The 23522-nt window shown below is 34.7% G+C and overlaps 1 long non-coding RNA gene across 1 annotated transcript; it reads right to left on the bottom strand.

Annotated features, from left to right (window-relative positions):
* Positions 1–126: 126 nt before the first annotated feature.
* Positions 127–977, bottom strand: LOC145074618 (uncharacterized). The gene is made up of 3 exons (XR_013691941.1): positions 790–977; positions 640–695; positions 127–366 (listed from the first exon to the last, which is right to left on the bottom strand). It is a non-coding gene; the product is annotated as an uncharacterized LOC145074618 (long non-coding RNA).
* Positions 978–23522: the final 22545 nt, after the last annotated feature.

Raw genomic sequence — 23522 nt, 5'->3', positions numbered from 1 at the left:
TGAAGATGACACACATTTTTGCGTATCGTAATTTTAAATGTTTTAAAAAAAATATTATTTATAGATTTACTAATTTTTCATATTAAATAATACATTAGAAATCTCATAATAATAAATAAAATACCATAAATAACAAATATAATTCATTTCACTAATATGTCAAATACAAATAATTATTCCAATAGTGAGTAAATGTTATAAAAAAATGAACTCATTTATATACAATTGCATTAATTATCTAGCTTACTATGTGCCAACAAACTTCTATCTTTTTCCTTCTCTGCATAAACTTCATTAGCAGCATCCTAAAGAACCTCTATCTTTTTCATCAGCAACATCCTCAAAAACTTCTATCTTTTTCCTTCTCTGCATAAACTTCTATCTCACACTCAATGTAGTTTTAAACATCAGGTTTAAAAAATCAACTTTAAGGTTGCCTTGTTAAAGAGAATGACTAGAATAGATTTCCCTTTTTCACAAGGCATGTACTTGCTTGCACATATATATGGAATCATTCTAACAAAAAAAAATTGTTCATGTCAACTACTCCAAGGACTATTACGTAATTTAACATGAAGAATTTTGTCCAGATAAAAGGATTGACTTTAAACTTTATAAAAATCATTTAAATGAACTTACCTGACCATGAAGCGTGTTGATCCAGGATCTCCTTGCCTTCCTGCTCTGCCACGAAGCTTTGTAAAGCAAGAAATAAATTAAAAAAGTGAGTCTGAAAGTATATGCTAAATTTATGTAAAACCTTAAAACACAATATTGATGTAAAGTTACCTGATTATCAATTCTTCGGGACTCATGCAAAGATGTCCCAATGACATGGAGACCACCAAGTCGTTTGACTTCCAATCCTTCATGAAAGCAATGAATCTCATAGTCCTTTAGAACCGATAAATAGGCAATTGCAATGCAAGGACCCAGGGCCGGTCCAAAGAAATATGTTGCCCGGGGCAATAAGACATAATGATGCCCTAATTATATATTTTCAGAAACTAATATCATAATTCATAAAATTTACCCTAGTTCACTGTTTTTCAATCATAACTCAGAAAAAAAAACACTAATAATTTTAGAAAGTAAGAAAATTAATATAAAAAATCATAATATTTACCTCAGTACTTTGATAGGTAACAGTGAGAATGCAATGACATGCAATGACATGTAGACTACTGATCCACCTTTAAAGAATGCTTTAGGTACCTAGCTATCATCCAGAAAACAACAAAACAGACAAAAATTTACACTAATCCCATCACAAACAAAACTAGCTGCTATTATCACAAATAACAAATATAATATACTCCAGACAGTATTAAAATGTAGCAGCATCCAAACATATTATAAGATGAAAAAGTTAATAAGACGAAGAAGTAAGAAGTTCTGAAATAAAGAGAGAATATTATCTATAGTGTAATATTCCAAATGGACTTGAAAAGTTCTTGTATCTTGACCATCTACCATTATCAAACCTGTCATTTTTATACCAAATTAAATTCAATACCAAATTTTAGCTTGACCATCCATCATTATTCCGTCCCCTGAGAATTGGGGACAAAAATAGCCTCAGGGGTATTTTGGGAAAGTTCCAATTTAATTAAGTTTTTGTAATAAAATATGATTGTAGTTCGTGAATTGCCATAATATCACCTCCATTGTTGGCGTAATTCAGGAAAAAGCCCACAGGGGCATTTTAGGAAAATGCTTTTATTATTTTTGTTTCCCGGTTTTAGACTATGAGTCAAACTCTTTTTCTTTTAGTATAAATATGCTACATTATAGGTATTTAGAAAGAAGTTTTTCAGCAATAAAAGTTTTCTTTTCCACCAAGCAAAATAAAAAATCCCATCTTTTTCTTCCCCTGTTATCACCTGTTGCCAGCCATGTAGTTTTTTTTTCCTTTTTTTCTTCCTGTTCTATTTTGTTTTCTGTTCTTAGGCAACAAGGTTGCAGCAAGGTATCAGGTAGATACCTTATATCCATAACGTTCAGGTTCTTTGAGAATATCTTCTTTCAGTCGAGCTTCCATTCTCTCCACTCTTTCACAGTAAATTCCCTACATTAAACCACTTGACACTTGAGTATATTTAAATAATAAACATTAAAAATGAGAGAGGATTATTATTATATATCGTATACTCGAGCATGTTTTTGTAGGGTCTTTCAACCTCACGAAGCAGAAAGGGCTTTCCATTAATGTAAATAACAGGTTCTTCTCTCATGTTGTGCCAAAAGACGGGTCTAACCTTCATAATATTCATTCCATCATTCAAAATTCTAAGCTTCTTATTTAGACTACATCTTGAGCTTTGTAAAGATGTCAAAAGGTGAGTCAACGAAAAGATCATAAACTTATAACAATGATAGAAGGTTATTAAGCAACTTTTTTTGTTAAATGGTAAATCTAATATAGTCCACTTAAAGTCTCAAACAGGAGTTGAACCCTTCATCAAAAGAAGGAAGGGCAAAACTTGACAAAAAAATGGAGATCAGACAAAGTAGTTACCTGTATAGGAGCATTGAAACTTAAATAAATCAAAAAATTGTCATCGAATATTTGGTGGGAAACTATTAAATTAGTGGACTTTACCTACAAGCTAAACAAATAGTGATGGTAAATTAAATAATACTTGAAGAAAAAAATATGTATTAGAGAAACAGACCAATCAACCTTCATAAGTGCATATAACAATCGCCACCATATTCTGGGTGTTGTGTCCCCCATCGCCACCACCTATTTCCATTGCCACTGTATCTGTCCCACCACCACCACCTTTTCCTATCAACATATAAAACCCACAAAATTGTAAGTAAAAACTGAAGAAAAAAAATGTAAATCAAGATGCCATAAGACCAAAGATAGCAGATCCAAAAATATAGAATTAACACAAAGTAAGATCAAAAGGGTAAGCCGAAGAAGTGTTATGAACTCAACACACAAATTATCAATCTTTTAATGAAACAATGGCAGCCTATAAATGGTATTCCAGTTCATAACAAGAACAACGCGAAATGAGGAATTTAACAATAAGAATAGCTATTCGAGATGCTATGGTCTCCCAAAAGAAAAAAAAAACTTCTAATATTCTTCCTGCCTCTCACTGAGAGGGACTCTTCCTTAAAAAGACTCCATAACAGAGGATCTGTCTTATTACCCAAATTAACCCTGCTGTCCCACCAACCTAGTACTACCATCGTGGGTATTTCTGGTCCCCACAGACGTGGGAATCTTTTTGTGTCTCCTTCTCTGATAGGTGAACTGCAATGGGGGGTGCACTACAAGAAGTTAGCTATTCCAGCAGGCAGCAACGTCAGATGCCTGCCTAGACTAACCAAGGCTGAGGTAGCGACTAAAAAACAAAATGTCGAAGCTTGAAAATTGAACATTAACTAATAATTCAAAATCTATTTATTTGTATCAAGAAAGTTTCAAATTGTGAAACTTCTTGTAATATTGTAAGCATCCATTTTTCTAGATTGGGTTTAATTCGGATTTGTAGCTCACTGTAGTTGAACGTATGTACTGCTTCAGGAAAAAATGTAAAATATATGAGTATGAAGAACTATGGGATTCATGCTTGTATATGTATGTGATATGAGTAAGATTACCACACATGGATGGGGTAATCCCAAAAGAGATTGATATTGCAATTCCACAGAGGGCAACAGAATCAATGCCTCTGCTGGTTGAATAAAAACACGTACATGATTCACTGAGCATGTTCATATACATACATATCTATAGAGTTTTATGAAATAAGAGACTAAGGATGTGATTTTATTTTGATGATACACTTGTAGAAGAACTGGCAGCAAATGAACCCTACATGATAGTTTTGGATTTATGTTGGGCAGGAACTTAACTTAAAGGGGTACAAGAAACAGGATAAAGATGGATGAAAAAGAAGAGGATAAATATGGGATAAGTTAAGAAAACTGAGTAACTCGTTTCTTGACCATACCTGTACTAAATAGCCAACAACCAAAAAGCCCTAGAATGAAAATGGATAGAACAACTAATCATCTTACCTTTGCCTTCCCCATACCTGAACAAGTTAAAACAAAAAATCAAGTTAAAACAAAACTAGATATAATGATTCCTCTTTTGGTATAACACCAGATGATCCACCCTTAAAGGCAGCACCTTTTCTGAAATCCACCCTCATACCATTAGAGAGAGGTTCTTCACAATACAAATTATCCATGTCAGCTTCCTTTTTGTTTCACCACCAATGCCATCACAAACAATGTTGATGTTTTTCAGTTCAGGTGGGACCAAATTACCCTCGGTCTTTGGCTTCTTCTCGTTTTGGTCAACTTTAATATCAGGCCTATTAACTGTCTTCACTTTTTTATGCACAGAACCACAACTACTATCCTACCATTTTTCTTTTTCAGTCAAATACAAGAGTTCATAAGGAAGAGGGGATAAAAGTAGACCTCCAAGAACCGGAAATGATGTCATCATCTATTTCAGAATCAAAAATTCAAAATTAAAATCTTACCCACATAAAAAGATGATCAAGATTCAAGAAAATATTAGGAGCTTTACCAACCTCAAGAATACTAGTGGGTGATGCCTCATGAGGGCTGCCATTAGGCAAGTGACAAAAATCATCACTGTCTACAGGACTAGCTTCCAATGATGATGAAGGGGAGACATCAAGGCCAAGTCAACTGTAGATGGCGATGGAGTTGAGGTAGGGTTTGTGGAGGCTTCGCAATCGGCAATAAATTGTTTAATCAGAGAGCAATGGAAAGGAACTGGGGTAATAACCCCCAAATTAGAAGCAGCTGAATTTCGGAGGGGGGGGGGAGAGGTGAGCGGAGGTCGTCGGTGGGAAGTGAAGCGGTGGAGGTTTGAGAATCCAAGAAAATCCAAGAAATTTGTCAAGAAACGTATACATGTACTCAGGTTAATAAGACACGAGAGTACCTTTGGCGGGAGCGTTGATAAATAAAACCCTAGACGAAGGATTTCTGGCTTATGTAGCTGATAACGCGGGTTTATGAGTTTTTTTGGTGGGTATTCTTTTTATTAGTGGATTCATCTTACTCGATCTCACATACTGATATTGATTTCCTGCTTCTACTCCTAGAACTTGAATGATAGCTCTTCTTCCTCCTCCTTGACCTGGAATCATATGAATCAGCTGAATCATTGATGAGAAGAACTTGAAGATAAAATATGGAAACATAGGTGGAGGAGAACAAGGGAAACCAGATGCAATAATTATGAAGGCCAAGACCGCCTAAGAAGTGATCGATGCCAAAAAAAAAATACAGGGGAAACAAAAATCGCTAAAATCGCATGAGAGAATCCTTGAATTTTAGGGAAAATACCACTGGTTGTTTGGGATTTTTCTTAGTAGCAAGATTTTTGAGGCTTGTTGTAATGAAGATGTAATGAAGTCGGTTGTTGTGATTCTTTAGGCTTCAAAATTGATAGATTTTTTTTCGATTCTTTCAAGTTTGAATCAGAAAAAGAGAAAGAGTTAGGGAAATCAAGAGTGCAATGCTCGTCCTTGTTAGGTTGAAGATGAAAGATAGATAGAAGATAGAAAAAAAAGGCGGGTTTTCAAAATTTTGGGGATTTCATTTCCCCCCTTGTCTACTAAGAGCGCGTTTCATTAAAATTATAAAGCGACAGGTACAGACGACGCGCGTTTAAGATAAAGCGCCCTCCGTGTTTTTAATTTTTTTTCTTGAGACACTAAATTAAGGGCACGCAATAAAGCGTGACGTAAATCCTTAAATTTTTTGGAGAGATGACACTATTTTAAGGGCACGTCCTTTTGCGTATCGTTAATTATCGCGTGTCGTAAAAAGCGCGTCATTAAAGGTCTTTTTTCTTGTAGTGCATGTTCGGCTTCGGCTTGTGAGCGAAATTGGATTACATTTAATCAAGTACACACAAAACGAAGAAATCGGTTGACCACCAATAAAATGAATAGTTTGGTGTACATCATGTACAACAAGAAGCTGAAAAATAAGTTTATCAAGAAGAAAAATCTATCGGATGAAGTTGATCCCCTACATGTTGAAGAAGTTCCTTCTGATGATGAATGGGTAGCCGACCCAAATGATAATGAAGCCGACAATGGTGGTGAAAATGAAAATGGCGAAGAAATTGGTGGAGAAATTGGTGATGGAGGTGAATGTTCAACATCAAGAAAGAGGAAGGGTGTTGAATTTCATTTGATTGATGAAGAGGACATGGAAGATGATGATGATGTTTGCATTATGTGATTTGGATTAAGTTTACATGTTTAAGACTTCTAGTATTTTCATTTTTAGGATCAAGACATTAAGTATTAACTATTAGTTTTTGGGATGAAGACATTAATAATCATCTGATCTATGATTATTTAAGTTTGGTTTGGACTTTTATATTGTTTTTATAAGTTATATAATTTTAATAATTATTTTTATCATTTCCCCTCAAGGTTACGCCTTGTTTCGCCTCGAGGCTTACCCCTCGTGAAGCGGAGGGCAAACGCCTCGAGGCTCGTTTCCGTATTTTTAAACCTTGGTATATATCATCAGCAAGATAATACCCATAATCGTAGGTCGTTCCATTCACTTGAAATGGACAGTGCGGACCCATCACAAAACCCATTAAATATGGGCAACATGTCTAAACCATTAATATTATTGTTTGAGCCGGGAGCACCAAAAAGTGCATGCCCAAATCCAAAGATCTTGGGATGCAACAGCTTTAAGTATGACTATAGGGTGACCCTTATCACCCCGTGTAAATTTTCCTTACCATGCATTAGGACAACTACCCCAAGCCCAATGAAGACAATCCAAACTTCCAAGCATATCAGGAGAGCCATGAACACTAGCATGTTGAGCATATAAAGATTAAATGTTAGTAAAAGTGGGTTTACACAAATACCTTTGACCATAAATAGTGACAATGCATCTACAAAACTCATCCAAATTGTCCCTAGCTACCCACTCAACATTTGAAAATATTCGTCTCATGAATCAGAAACGGAACCGTAAGCTAATTGACGAACTACAACTACACATTTTTGTATTATTGAAAACCTATCCGCATCTCTTGCATCTCGACGTTGTCTAATATATTCAGAAATGTTAGTAATGTCACCTACTATATGAAGAAATAAAAGTTTTGCCATTCTGAATCGACATCGAAACTGGTGTTCCCCGTAAACAGAATTTTCATTGAAGAAATGTATCATTAGACGGGCGTTTGCATCCCAACGATCTCTAAGTAGCATCTTCCGTGTCCTAGGTTCGACTTCCTTTCTTCTTCTTCTTCTTGTACTGTATCCACAATCACTTCCCATGATTTCACAACAGCCTGACCAATGGTTAGCAACAACTTACAATTTTCCAACGTGTTTTCCATTTTTATGAGAGAATTTACAAAAGATATGAAAGAAATATATATATATATATATATATATATATATATATATATATATTTGTAAAAGTGAATAAGTTTTAAAAGAGTGTAAATTTTTAGGTGGAAGAATGGTATGTATTGAAGAGTGTTTAAATCGAGTTTTGAAAACGAAATCAAAGACTGAAAGCAATAAGAACACGATATGTAAATAATATCTTATTGGCTCATTAATAATATGTAAGAGTACACGATTTCAAGAGAGATAATACAAGAGCGAAAACATGCAAAAGCTACTCTCTGCCCCTATACTTACTCTATTTATAGAGTGATACAGACACACAAAAAATATGCAAGGATTAGACATTGGACTTCAACATCAACATGTGCCTTGAAAAATACATACACTTCGAAGTACATGACTTCATACCTAAACAAACTAAAAATAATTTTGACTTCTCACTATACATTTCGCACACTACAATCTCCCCATTGGTGAGAAAATACAAAATCATGTCATTAGCTTCATAGTCTGAAGAAGTACTCCGCGAATCTCCAAATACCAAAGTATTGTCTTTTGAATTTTATCCTTGTCAACTACTTAATTCCTTTTGCAGTTATTGATTCAAACAAGAAGACTTGTATACTGAGAATTCGTGTACCTCTTTACATCGCATACTTGATAAAAACTTCTTCATCCTCCCGTTCTTGGTTTTGCCACGAAACACCACTCCCAAAGGTTGATGAATGATTTCCCCATCTTCATACTCATCTATGTTGATCTTCCCTTTCAGAAATGCTTGGGGAACTTTCGAACTCTTGTTGATAAACATAGTCAGCTCAATATCAGTGATGGCGAGACAATCATAATAGTTATTAATGAACACGTTGATATGAGCAAAGACAATGAGAAAACCATCCTTGTTGTTCTCTGGAAACTTCGTAACATCCACATTTCTTAAAATCTTTGTCACAGTGACCAAATTATTTAATTTCATCAATGGGAAATCAGCAATCGAAAAATCACAGACCACATTATTCACTCTAACAACAACATAGCGAAAATTGTGTAGTATGCCTTCGAACAAGTTTTCATGTGAAATAGACATCACTTTTATGACCTTCACAGATGACCACACCTGCTCTTCACTTTTCCCCAACACTTCATGAAATCGCATCTTTAGTCTTTTATATTCTTCTTTGTCTTTGAAGTGATCGACTAACTTGTATTGAGAAGATATGTACATCATATGATTTATTGGGAAATCAAGTTGATTAAAATCAGATTTCTCAACTTCATAACTCTTCTTTGGTACTTTGCAAAAATACTTAAAATTCCCAATTGAAATGATTTTCTCAATTGTTTCATAACACCAATGCTTATTTGGATCACCCTTGTTCAAGCCTGCTGGATCATTCTGCCTTCTTCTCAATATGCTATTGACTTGCCTTTATCTTTCAATCTCTAAGGCTTGTTGTTTTTTCTTTTCTTCTTTTGAAAGAGTTACCACAACACCTTTTCGTTTGTCACCCTGATTGTCTTTCAAAGGAGGTGGCATATAGATTGAACTAGAACCTCTAACACTTTTTCTTATAACAATCCCTTTCGTTATTGGTCTTGTTATGGTAGTTGTCGAAGTTGTTGTTAATGAAATTGGAAGTGAAGTGTGTATTTGAGTGGACATCACCTTCCCAACAACTACTCCTTTATCTATATCTTTCGAAGATACAACGCCTCCACATCCTTTCTCTCCCCATTTTGACACTTGCTTCGCAGGTGGATCATTAGTTGGTAAGAGAAGAACCAACTCAAGGATGGGAGAAAGATCCTCTTTGAGATTAGCCTCGATAGACAAAATCATCTGAGAGCAGTTTTTGAAATAGATTCCTTGATAGCGCTTAAGAATTCTTCCAACTTTGTAAATACTTGGGAATCCTTTTATATCTTCGCATCAAGCTTAGTCAAATATGTGGTATTGTATTCAACTAGCTTCGTAATAGCATCAGCAATTACATCAACTTTTCCATGTAGGACAAAATAATATATCTCTATCTTCTAAACCTCTTTAGCCATCTATGATTTAAGTTCAACCATCATGAGATCAATAGACTCTTTGATAGTCTTCACTTGCTCAACGAAAAGTTCACGACGCTCTTTAGCAACATCACGAAGCTTTTTAATCTCGTACTCAAAACTATTGTCATGAACTTTTAGTCTTTCAACTAGTTTCTTCTTAATATTTTCCACCAAACTTCTAAAACGATTCTCCTGTGAGTTTAACATGTACTCCATTTCAAATCCATAAACGATATTTTGAACCCCAATATCTTCTTGGATCTGTAAAAGAGAATCTAGTTTGTTGTTGAGGATGTTGAATTGTTTACCTGACATTATCATGTTATCAGGAACATTATCTTTCTCTGGATCGAATTGCAAGTCGGAAAAAGAAACCAATATGTCATCGTCATTTGGTTCATCATCTTGAAATATTCTCAATGCCTCAGTGGATTGCAAAGAGAAGAGGGTAGTTATGGCTTCATGCATTATGGTGGAATATGTTGGTGATATGGTAGAAATAGGAAGTGAAGTTGGGATAGGAGAAGAAAATAGTGGTAACGAAGTTTATGTATCAAGGATTGAGGTTTCGATTGTGGATGAAAGTATGAGTGATGTAGGAATAGTAGATGTTTTAAGAGTTGAAGTACCAAAGGCTTCGTTGTTCAACACCCTTTCACCCATGTTGAAAAATATGTCCGTATCATATACGTATATATTGATGTATGAGGTTCGAACCTCCTCCGTATTAGACTCAGTTTGCGAAACCTCGAGTGGTATGACCGTGGTCTTCTCAGGGATGGATGTAGATGTAGGATCACTTGAATTGGTGTTTGTATCTGTATTAAATACCTTTACATTTTCACTTGTATTTCCAGTCTCCTTGAAAATCGACTTGATAGGAGAATCCCTTCGAGGTAGCCAGAGTCATTAATACGAATATCATAGCTTTTGCTGTCACTTCCATGATCTGTTTCTACAGTGACTTTGTCAAGTGGGTCTTCAATTTATCTTTTCTTCTTCTTAATCATTTTAACCATTTCCTAGGCTTGACGTTTCTTTGAAGCATGTGAAACTGGAACATGAATTTCTCGAAATAGTACACCTCATTTGTTAATCCAAGGCTTTTGAATCTTCTTTATACCCTTTGATGAAGAATGATTATGATGGGTTTGTGTAGGGGTATCAACTTCAAGCTATAGAACAAATGACCTATCAGGAGAATGATGAGGTTTATTGGCTGGCTTCTTTGTACATTTGAGAATACCATTCTTCGAAGAAATAACTTCCTTTGAGACATTATCCTCTACATGTTCTTGAATGGGATTTAGTTGCGCAATCTACTTCTTTTTCTTTGGTGCTTTAACAACCTTCGATGAACCCTCATCCCCCTTTGGCAAAAGAACTCCAACCGAAACATTTGTTTTAATGGATGCCAAATACTGAACAAGAATTGGGTTTGCAGGATCAGTTCACCTTAACATTGCATCTGGAATGTGAGAAACACTTGGAAAAAGGACTGGATCATCAACAACCAATTTTGGAGCCTGTAAAGTTGAAAACTCCACTTTTTCATCTTCCGAGGGAACCAAAATCCCTTCCTATTCATACACCTACTTGAGGATTAAAATCCAGTATCGTGCACAAGAAACACCATTCGATGGATTGGTATGAGTAATAGCTGTACCAAACTCCTCCCAAAGTTGAGTAACATAATCAATAATCAAATGATAATAGAGACAAAAATCATCACATAAACTTCCAATTTCGCCTTATCTAACCCTGAACTACGACCAGTCAAGCATCGTAGTATAACGCCGAAGAGAAAATTCCAAACACAGGGAAGACTTGACTTGCGAAAAAGACTAATCCCAGTAAGAACAGGTTGATGATCCATCTCAGTAAACATATGAAGAACCTGTTCATTCGTAACCTCATAAAAAGTACCTTAGTATGGTAGCTTCATAGTTTGAGCAAATTGTTTCTTGGTTAACTTTCGCAACTTGTTGTTCTTCAGTTGGAAAGTAACAACCTTAGTTGTTTTCTTGAATACCGCCATTGAACCAACAAGAGATAACCAGTTCATTGGAACAACAAACGATGATGATAACACGGTTGAAAGAACAAAGTGATTTTGGGCTAAAATCAGCATCTGCAACTGCTCAGGATGTTGATCAACAGTGGGCAGAAGACGAATATTCGAACTCTAAATCTTCAACAAAGGTTGTGAAATCTCTTCTTCATTGGTGTTGTTTGAAGGATCAACATTTCCATTAGGAGCCGCCATTGTTAGGGTTGCAAAGGTTGTTTGAAGACAATAAACTTTGGAGAAATTTGGGGAAAATTTGCTAAGAGAGCATAAAGTCTTCAAATAACATCACCAATTTCCTTTAATAATCGACGAATAATTTTGAATTTGAACCGGTAACCAATAAGATACTACCACGTGTTGCATTCGTTATAATACCGGTCGTCGTAAAAGTCGTCGTGTCAGAAAAAGTGATCATCACGATTTCCTCAAATCCCATAAGATACTGAATTGTCATGTCCGCCGAACTTTTCGTTATTCACATTCGGATAAGGACTATCACATGTTTCGCATTGTGGAACAAGTACATCCTATTATTTCGTCGTCAAGAGAACATCACTCCTTCGCTATGAGGTAAGGTTCATTCTCTTTTAGGATTGTAAAGCGAAATCATATGCCAGACTTTGCAAAACCTGGGTTTCGAATTGGTAGTACCCAAAACTTCAAGGATTTCAGTGCAAATGTGTGCCAAAGAATGAATGGGAATCAAATTAAAAAAAGTGTGCGATTAGTGATATCAAATAACATTTGATACGAAAGCAGTTAGATCCCAGACAAAGATCTCTTCATTCGACATCAATAGAGATGATGAACTGCTTGTGTGATTTCTTGTGAAGTACAATTGAATACTCATCGATGAGCGTCGAATGAGCTCTTTTATATCAGTTTCGAAGGTAGGCTCAATTTTGCTCAATACCACAACTTAACATAAGTGTGAGTTAATTGAACAAAATTAATTGGATGACCATTGTAGTCAAGAACTAGTATGGTTGGATATATGTTGAAATAATAAGAGTTCAAAAAGATATTCAGATTGAAATCATATTCCAAAAAAAAAACTTTATGTTCTGGATCTTGTTGGGGAAAAATGTCTTGGTTATATAGCATTTTGTCAAGATCACACATGACAAAAGGAATATGATTTTGAATATCAAAAAATGGTATTGAAGCAAGTGTTTCGTTATAATCTTGAATAATATGTTCACCGTCAATGCCTTAGTAGTTGGGATTGTTGGGTTTCACCAACATCACGGAAGAATGAATTAGGATCATAAACACAGATTGTTGCAATATCTACATTCTGGTTGGTTTTTACCAGAGATGTTGAGGATATGCAGTGATGTGTGTGATCATGAAGAAAGTGTTGGTGAAAAAGATTGGTTAAAGAAACTCATTGCACCTCTGCGGAATATATGGTCATTACAGAAATCTCTTTACTCAATATGAGAAAAGAAAGGTAGCTCTTCGACTAATGTGAATATAGCCTAATTGGGAAGGAACACTCGTAGTGATAGATCCATTAAGGCTTTGAACACATAAAGTCTATGGGGCTTGAGGTCAACATACATCAGCATGCTTCTAGCGACTCCTAACTAGGAAATTAGTTTGAAATACTACCTGTTCCCCTTTTGAATATGAGAGTTGAGCATTCGCCACCACAACATGTTGTTACAATAAGCCACAAAATGTTAAACACAATATGAAATAAAAACAAGAAAATCTTTTTGGATTTATAGTTTTTGAAAAACAAATACAAAAACAAATAAGAATTTTTTTTGGGTTTTGTTTTTGAAAATTAAAGACAAAAATAAGAAAATCTTTTTGGACTTTTGATATTTAAAAAAAATCAGACAAAAACAAACTAATAGAGTGTTACCATTGATGTTTGATGTAAGAAGTAGCAACTCCCACAGATATTGTACATCAAACAACTTTCTCCCCCACAACGCGAATTGAGGTTAGAACGATTTAGAGGAATTTCGAAAGCGAACGTATGCAAACGCTGAATCGTGAGCAATAACCTCTGAATTCTTCAGTTACACACCTACCAAATCGATATCTTTTCAATCAAGAAGAACTAGGAATAGAGCTTGCTTCGATCATCCATAAACCATTCGTAATCCGTAAAAATGATTTATCATCTAAAGGTTTTGTAAATATATCTGCAAGTTGATCCGTCGTTTTCACAAAATGAACCTCTGTGTTCCCATCTTTGACATGGGCTTTGATAAAGTGATAGCGAAGAGCAATGTGTTTGGTTTTCGAATGTTATATTGGATTATGGCAGATGGGAATAACACTTTGTGAGTGATAGTATAAAGGAATCTTCTTCATATTGATTGCATAATCATGCAGTTGACCTTGAATCCAGATAACTTGAGAAGTGCAAGCTGCAACAGCCACACACTCTGCTTCTGTTGTATAAATCGAAATGCATGTTTGTTTCTTCGATTGCCAACTTACTAGCTTCCCATCCAACAACTGACCTCCGCCTATTGTGCTTTTGCGATCAAGTTGACATCTACCTAGGTCAGTGTCTAAGTAAGCTTGAAAAAATAATCTTGTCTTCGAAGGATACCAAAGACCCAACGAAACTGTTCCGTTAAGATAGCAAAAAATGTTCTTCACAGCATTGAGATGGAGTTATCTTGGGTTTGATTGGTACCTGACACAGTTACACACTGCAAACATGATATCAGGTCGACTCACAGTTAAGTATAAAAGTGAACCTATCATGCTTCGATATGTAGTTAAGTCCACTGCTGGCTTGTCTAGCGAAGGATTCAAGCATGTTCCAACTGCCATAGTTACTTTCAGTTTTGTATTGTTCGTGATCCCAAACCTTTCAAGCAGGATGCATACGTATTTTCCCTAATTGATGAAGATGCCTTCCCTGCTTTGACGAATATGTAAACCTAAAAAATTATTAAATTTTCCCATCATGCTCATTTCGAACTTGATTTTCATAAGCTTCTCAAGTTCCTTCGATAACAAAGGGCCAGTTGAGCCAAAAATTAAATCATCAACATAAATTTGAACAAGCATCAGGTGATTCCCAACTTTCTTTCGAAATAATGTCGGATCAACCGATCCTTATTTAAATTTAGCAACTTTCAAAAAATCGGTTAAGGTTGTGTACAAGGCACGAGGTACTTGTTTCAATCCATAAACTGCCTTATCTAAAACATAACAGTAATCAGGATACTTATCCTTGACAAAACTAGGTGGTTGTTTGACATAGACCATTTCCTCTAATACACCATTCAGGAAAGCACATTTGACGTCCATTTGATATATGTTGACATCTTTATGCGCTGCATAAGCAAGAAAAAGTCTAACAACCTTGAGTCTTGAGACAGGGGAAAAGGTTTCTTCATAATCTTTTCCTTCTTGTTGAGAATAACCTTTAACAACTAATTTTGCCTTATTTCAAATCATATTACCTTCTTTATTAGTCTTATTCTTAAAAATCCAGTTTAACCCAATTAATGAAACATCCTTTGGTTTAGTAATTAACCTCTAAACTTTGCTTCGTTCAAATTCTGTCAGTTCAGATTGCATTGCAACAACCTAATCTGAGTGTTCTAATGCAACCTTTACAAATTTGGGTTCATGTTTTGAAATAAACACGTTAAACATATAGTATTCCTGGTGAACATTAAGTACTTCATTTTTAGCTCTAATTTGTGCTCGTGTCATAACTCCAACATTTGGATCACCAAGAACCTATTCCTTTGGATGACTACGTGTCCATTTATCCATTGGTGGATATGCATGGTCAAAATCTAAAGGTGCATCCTTTAATACATCATTTGTTTCAGAACCTTCACCTGCATTCGAAACATTATCAACAACAACTCATTAGTTTGATCATTTATATCATTAGGAATCAACACATTTAGCTCCCCCTCAACTAATGGATTCAATTTGAGATGCTCATCCTCAACATCATCATTATTCTACACATGCTCCACCTCGAATGGATATGTAGTTCAATCATGCTCCCCCCTCAACATTTGAATCATGAATATGACCATGTGATATCAAACTCAAGTTCCCCCCCTCCACATGATCACCCGTCGAAACCGATATGCGTTCGACATTCACTTTTGAAGTTGAGGTAGAATGAGACTCATCATCTTCACTATTAACCGTTGAATCATATTAGTTCCTCATTTCTTCAAGAATACGATTGTCATCAGCATGTATTTTAGCATCTATAGCTCTATCTGGAATACCAAAAATCAAACCATAGTCAACATCAAAAGAATTCATGATTTCTGACTCATCATTCGTTTCAGAAATGATTGGCTTTTGTATGAAGGACCGTTCGACACGTTTGACGTGATAGTCAGCGAAAGTAATATTTAAAGTTTCCTCAATCTTTCTTATTCTTTTACTCAACACCCGATATGCAACTGAATTGTGCGAATATCCTAGAAAAATTCCTTCATCAACCATTGACTGAAATTTAGAAAGATTGTCCTAGAGATTCATTATAAAGCACCTACATCTAAAAACGTGAAAGAATTTAACATTAGGCTTTCATTTGTTAATAATCTCATAAGGTGTGATGTTGAAACGACGATGAATAAAAGAACAATTTTGTGTAAAACACGCCGTCGAAACAACTTCTGCCCAAAGATATTGAGGCAGATTCGCATATGTCAGCATGGTTCTTGCAGCTTCGCATAGAGAGAGCGATTCCTCCTTTCGACTACATCATTTTTTGCGGTGTGTAAGGAGATAAAAAGTTATGCGAAATCCCCAATCCAACCAAGAATGAATCAAGAATTTGATTTTTGAACTCAGAACCATTGTCACTCTTAATTCTTCAAACTTTCTTCCTCAAACTCAACTCAATATTTTTGATGAAATCTATCATCACTTGAGCAGTTTCAGACTTCTGACAAAGAAAGAAAAACCAAGTAAACCTTGAAAAATCAGCAACAATGACCAATATGTACTTCTTCTTATTGAAAGTCTCAACAGTTGAAGGTCCACGTAGATCATTGTGAAGAAGTTCCAAAGGTTCGATGATCTTGGAATCGGTGACAATTAGATGACCTTGTCTATGTTGCTTTCCCTGTTTACAAGGAACACACAACGAATCGTTATCAAATTTTAATCAGGTAAGCCTCGAACTAGATCATGTAAAACCAACCTGTGGAGATTTTTATAATTCAGATGGGAGAGATGATGATGGCATAACCATCTAAGGTTTGACGAATCTTTCGATAGTATACAAGAGAGGGAACACCAACTATAGGTTTCATGTCAAGCGTGAACATGTCTTCTTTTCTTTTTAACATAAGAAGAATCTCCTTCGTTTCTTTGTTAGAGATGATGCTTCCTTCTTCATCGAACACAACTTGATTGACAGTTCCCACAACGAGTTGTGAAACACTTATCAAATTATGTTGTAAGCCTTGGACATACGCTACTCTATTCATAGTAAATTTTCCATTCGTCACTTTGCCATATACCTTGACTTCGTATTTGTTTTTGTTGCCAAACTTCACTACTCCTGCATTATCTGGCTTTCTATAGTCTCGCAAATTCTCCTTTCGCTCAGTCATGTGATGAGAGCAACCAATATCAATGTATCAATGCTCATCGTATTGCTCGTCACATAGTACATGTGATCATTTAGAAGAATTTAGGTCCCCAATACTTTTACGGTCCTTGGACATTAGTTTGAAATGCATTATGAAAAGATGAACATAATACCCATTTTAGAACCTTTGACATTAAATTGTCAATTAAGTAAATTTCGACAAATTTAGGCATTGAAATGTAATCATTCAATGGAAAAGGTTTAACATTGATTTTCCCTTTTCCATCCTCAGTTCGATGTACTTCAACCTTCTTCTTGGGAATTTCTTTCCATTTTTTCACAAATGGATTTGAATCCTAAGACGATGAACATCCATTCATCGAATCATTTAAGTAGTTCTCGTAAGCAAACATGATTTGCTCTTGAGAGTACTTTCCTGACTGATATTGTTTCCCTTTACCTTTGAGCCAATGATTGATTTTTTCACATCACTTCTTCCTTTCACAAAAGATGCTTTCACCTTCTGCTTCGACTTAGGATTTGGAAAGTGTGGATTTGTGGGCTTAAAAGGTTCATTTGTCTTCCCTTGAACGTCCAATTTTTCAAAATTTTGTTTTGGAAAAGATGGTTTTCATAAATTTTGAAATCGATTTTGATATTGATTATTATAACCAACAACATTTAGATTGAAAACATTTTGTACTTGTTGAAAACGTCTTTGTCCATGAGTTGGATTGAAATTTCTTTGTTCATTATTTCGAACAAAATTCCTTTGATTTTTTTGAGCAAACCTTTTATTTTCACGATTTGGATCAAAATTTCTCGGACGTTGATTTTGAACAAATTTTCCATTTCCTTGTTTTTGAACATTTTGAGATCGAACTTGATTTTGAACATTAGTTTGACTTTTTGAAAAAATATTTTGCTTTTGAGATAGCTTGGTTTGAACATAAGTTTTATTTTGAGAAAAAGTCTTAACTTGTTTAGTTGATTTTTGCTTAAAAACTTTTTATTTTTGAAAAGTTTTGACATTTTTCCAATAAACGTTTTTTCGAGCTTTTGTAGTCAAAATACCTTCCTCACAAACAATTTTTTCAACACTTTCCTTGAAAACTTTTTTTTTGTCTTTTGTGATTTCGAAACAATTTCTTTGGATTGATTAACTACACTTGATTTTTCCGTTTTTACTTCCGAGACACTTTTTGGTTTTTGTCTTTGGAAAGTTGTTGAGTTTTTGTTCAGACCATTTTCAACTGTGCTTTGGTTCAAATAGAAACCATCTTTTGTCACATCTTTGTTATCTTCATCAACAAGTTTGTTTATTTATGGATTTATCTTGTCACCATTTCTAGAAGTGACAAAGACTTGGTTTGGAAATACAACCTCAACTGTACATTTGAATGATGGATAGACAACTGAATTAGATTCCAGATAATGTGGACCTTTTTCTTTCAACACCTTTTCGAACTCCTTTGATTTTTCATAAACTTGTTCGCTAACAACTCGTGGAATAGGTGTTTCATTCGAAACATCATCCTCGTCGATTTCATAATCTTCCACTACAACTTGATCAAAAGGATCACAAAATTTCGATGTAGAGGGTTGATCACTGTTAATCTTTGTCATTGAATCATGAAAATTTTCTTTTCCTTTTTTCCATCAAATTGACATTAATAACAGATAATTGAGAACAATCAATAATTTCTTCCTCCTCAATTTCACTGTTACTATTAGAATCATCTTCAAAATTTTGTTGAGAGTCTAACGTCGAAGTCTCATTCATGTTCAAATTTTAACTTGTTCATATTTAGTTAGAGTTTCATTGACTATATGCACAAGTTCATTAGCATTTAGGCATTCATCAATCTTAACAATTCCATACGCATACGAGTCATTAGGAACTATATCAAACTCAAAAATTTTCTTTTCATAGTCATAAGAAGTAGCATCTATTTTTTCTCTTTCATAATCTAAGAATGGTAATAATTTTTGATCATGTTCTTTACAGATATCAGAAGAATGATGCAATTCAGTAAGCTTAGCATACAAACGTTTTGCGGAGTTACAGTAGATATTTCTTTGTTTAACTAAGAAAATATTATCATTTCTAACGAAATCGCTATATACTCTTATGTTTCACAATTGAAGCTCTTAATTTTCTTTCATACTCTTTTTAATCTCCATCTTATTTCAAATATAATATAGTAATGATTTTGGTTGTTCAACTTCTCTACTCATAGAAATCAACATATCATTAAGATAAGAAAGAGTGTCATCAAAATCTATTAAAACTGCATGATAAGTACAGGAGGGAATATTAGGAGATTTAAGAAGATTACGTACCTTTGTAGTCATTGGTGATTTTTTGGCTACATTTGAGAGAAAGAAAGTTCTAGTAACCTTCTCATTTTTTGAATCATCCTCTTCGAACTGAGCAAACGTTGCTCTATGGGTTGGATTCCTCATTTCCTCCTCACCAGACCCGAAATGACCAGATCTGATAGTGTCCCATCACTCTCGTCTCCTCCTTTATCCATCAAGGAGAGTCCCTTTGTTCGTGCCTTCAAATCCTAAATCTTCTCAGCATAGTACGCTTCATCTTTCACCCTCTCCTTCTTCTCTTCCTTCTTTTGCAGCATGCAGTCTTTGGCCAAGTGATTCGAACCATTGCAATAGTTGCAATCATAAACCGAATCCCCTTTCAGCTTTAGTGGCTTCTTCTCAATCATAGTCTTTCCTTCCTTATTCTCCTCCTTCGTCTCTACCCTTCCACCTTTTCCTGTTGAGCTATTCGCTTTGAATTCACTATTGTTCTTGTACTTTGGATTAAATGGTTTTTTGAGAAAAAAATCACTTTATCATTCGAGTAATAAGCCAATGCTTCATCCTCAGAATTCACCAAAAATCCTTCTTCATCAACATCCTCTTGTTCATCGTATTCGATTTCAGAGTCCTTGGCAGTCACTTTCGATATTAAAGCCAATGGTCCTCCTAAGTTCAACTTCCCTACTTCAGCAATCTTATTAATCTCACTTTCATGGGCTTTTAGAACCTTGTGCAAATCAGCCAGAGAATAACTATCGAAACTTTGTTGAGTTTTAATCATCAGGCTTATGGTCCTCCATTCCTTTCGCAACCCCATCAAGAAAGTCAGATTGTATTCCAGAGTCGAACGAGTGACACCATAACGAGTACACTTGAAGATCAACTCGTTAAAACGATCATAGTATAACTCGATGGTTTTGTTACCTTTCTGCTTGAACTCACCCAATTCCAACAGACACTGCTTTACTAAACTTTTCTTGGTCTTTTTACTTCCCTGATACTTATCTTTCAACATATCCCAAATTTCCATCGCGGTTTTGCAACTTCGAACATAGTTGTAAACTACTGGTGGAAGAGCACCACGTAGTTCTCGTAGGCATTTCTTATCGTTTGCTTTCTATTTATCTGTTTGTATAGCAACATCAGGAGATGAACTAGTTGTTCCGACCTATTCAGGCCTTCAAGGACGATTGTTTCCACTTGTGATACACCTCCAAAGATCTTCATTGATTTCGTTGACTCAATTCTCCATTCGATTGGCCCACTGCTCATAATATTCAGGTATGAGCATTGGAATCTTCGTAGATGATCCGGGCAAATGATAAAAGCTTGACATCGTGTTCATGTTGAAGTTCGCCATTTTCGTACGGACACAAGTGATTTTGATTTCAGAAAAGAGATCTAACCGAAGAATCAACCAGAGAATGATCAAGAAACACTCGATCTAACAAATTGATTGTAGAATTGAAACAAATCAATCAATCGACACAAGTTTTCTTAATCAATAATGCATAAAACTTTGAATCTGAAAGAGCGATTCAAAAATATTGAAAAAGTGCGAGAAAACTAGAATTGACTGAATGTATCCTACTCTGATACTAATTGAAGAGTGTTTAAATCGAGTTTTAAAAACGTATTCAATCACTGAAAGCAATAAGAACACGATATGTAAATAATATATGATTTCGTTTGTAAGAGTACAAGAGTTCAAGAGAGAGAATACAAGAGCGAAAACATGCAAAAGCTACTCTCTACCCCTATACTTATTATATTTATAGAGTGATACAAACGCACAAATAATATGCAAGAACTAGACATTGGACTTCGACATCAACAGGTGCCTTGCAAAATACATACACTTCGAAATACATGAATTCACACGTAAACAGAATAAGACTAATTTTGATTTCAAACTATACATTTCGCACCCTACATGTATTTATATGGTAATTTAAAAAAAAATCAATCGTTACATATGCAACATTGACGTCCAACGGTCATAAAATTCGAATTTTTACCCACGGTGTAATACTACCGTCGGTGACATACCAACGGTGAAATCAATAAGGTGTGGTAGTGTTTACCACCGGTGAGAAGGACCACATTGGATTACCGGTGGTAATCCCGTTACCACACCACTTAGCCTAATACATTCATATGTCAAGATCTACTTAGCCTTTTCTTTTGACTTTTGATCACTACTTAATGTACTTTGTTTTTTAGAACACTCTACCTCATTATATATTGGTTTCGTCGAATTCACACAATTTTTGACTTTTGGTTATGGGAAAAGCAATAGATATTCCAAAAGCGAATAAATCTTTTCAGGGTATAACAGTATACAAGCATAAACAATTATCTTTCCTTGTTGCATCAGGACACACACACACGTTATTCTTTTATCTTTCAGAAGATCTCTATATTAAAGTAGGAAGAGGGGTATTATAGGAATTCATATTAATGGTACTTATTTTCTGTTACACAATCAATTAGTCACGTATTAATTAGGTTGTTTATATCATATAGTTCATGATGTTTTCCTCGTGTGTTTGTAACATATTTTCTCAGTCATTCTCACAAAATAACATTGTCTATACGTCCGCACAATAGATGTTCATCCATATTCTTAGTCATTCTCACAAAACCGACAAGTATTATGTTAATGTGTTACTCATTCTTAGTAAATCATTAGATAAGGGTATATAGGTAAATTAACGTTATAATCATTTAATTTTCTTTAAAAATTCCACTAATTTAGGAAACTTAAATCAATTAAATAAAAAGCATATAATTAGAAAACCCTTAACAACCATATACCAACCCTAATACCTTTGATCGACATTATCACTCTAACCCAAACATCATTTGCATTGCCATCCTCTTTGGAAATTAGCTTCATCGCAACCACCATCTAAGTTGGAGAAAATCATCAAACCACCCAACAATACCACGATCTGCCCAACCACACCAACATGTTTATGTCATCATCTTCCTATTCTTGTGCATATTCTTCGTGTTGCCTCATATGCAACCACAAGAAGAAGAAAATAATTTTATTATTCCAAGATATCAACAACATGATCATGGTCACAAGTAGTGGAAAGGTTTGTATCCGCCATTATCGTTTTTTAAAATACGGAAACTCTTCTTCATCTTTAATAAAATTGACATTCAATGATGCTCTTCTTTCATTACTTTCGTGGTTTTCATCTGATCTGCAATGTTCATTCCCAATGCCTACATCTTCCACACTAATTATCATGTAATATATTGATGTTCATTTTTGTTGTTTAACATCCACTCATCGTTAGCTATTACAAGAATTTAACCCTATGTTGATGACATTTGTCGTCGCTAAAAGCAGGGCTAGCCGACGACATGTCGTCGCCATAGCTTTTTTCAACTTTGACCATATTTGTTTTACCTGAAAAGATAAGCTGACGGCAAGATGTCGACATAGCTTCGGCGGGAATGAAAAAAAGTTGCGCGGTTTTTTGAAAACCTATGTTGATGACACGTCGTTAGTATAGGTTATCAAAAAAATAATTTTGATTTATTTTTATTCCATGTCAACGGGAATGAAAAAAGTTGTTAATTGTGTTGTTTTAATGTTTCAATTATTGTTTAGTTATGTCAATGTTAGTTTTAACTATTATTAATAAGAAAATGTAAGCTTTAAGCTGTGAATTCATGAGTTTTTATGAGTATTAAAGTGTAAATTAGTGTCTGAACTAGTCTATTAAACTGAGAATTTATGTATTAAACTGTAAATTTATTATATATAGATGTAAATTTTGTATATTAAACTGTAAATTAGTTGTCTTAAGTTGTGAATTATCTTTTTTAAGGTATGAATTAACTGTATTAAGCTGTGAATTTTTTAGGTCCTTGTAAGCTATGAATTATCTACATTAAGCTATGAATTTTTAGGTCTTTATAAGTTTTGAATTGTGATGATTTAATGCTTCAATTACTGTTTAGTTTTGTTAATGTTAGTTTTAACAATTATTAAGAAGAAAATATAAGTTTTAAGTTGTGAATTTATAGATTTTTATAAGTTTTAAGCTCTAAATTAGTGTCTAAACTTGCCTATTAAGATGATAATAAG

The sequence above is a fragment of the Lactuca serriola genome, chromosome 9, assembly GCF_051521515.1.
Source record: "Lactuca serriola cultivar US96UC23 chromosome 9, Lser_US96UC23_V15, whole genome shotgun sequence".
NCBI classification, from domain to species: Eukaryota; Viridiplantae; Streptophyta; class Magnoliopsida; order Asterales; family Asteraceae; genus Lactuca; species Lactuca serriola.
This window is presented reverse-complemented; position numbering and strand designations above follow the sequence as displayed.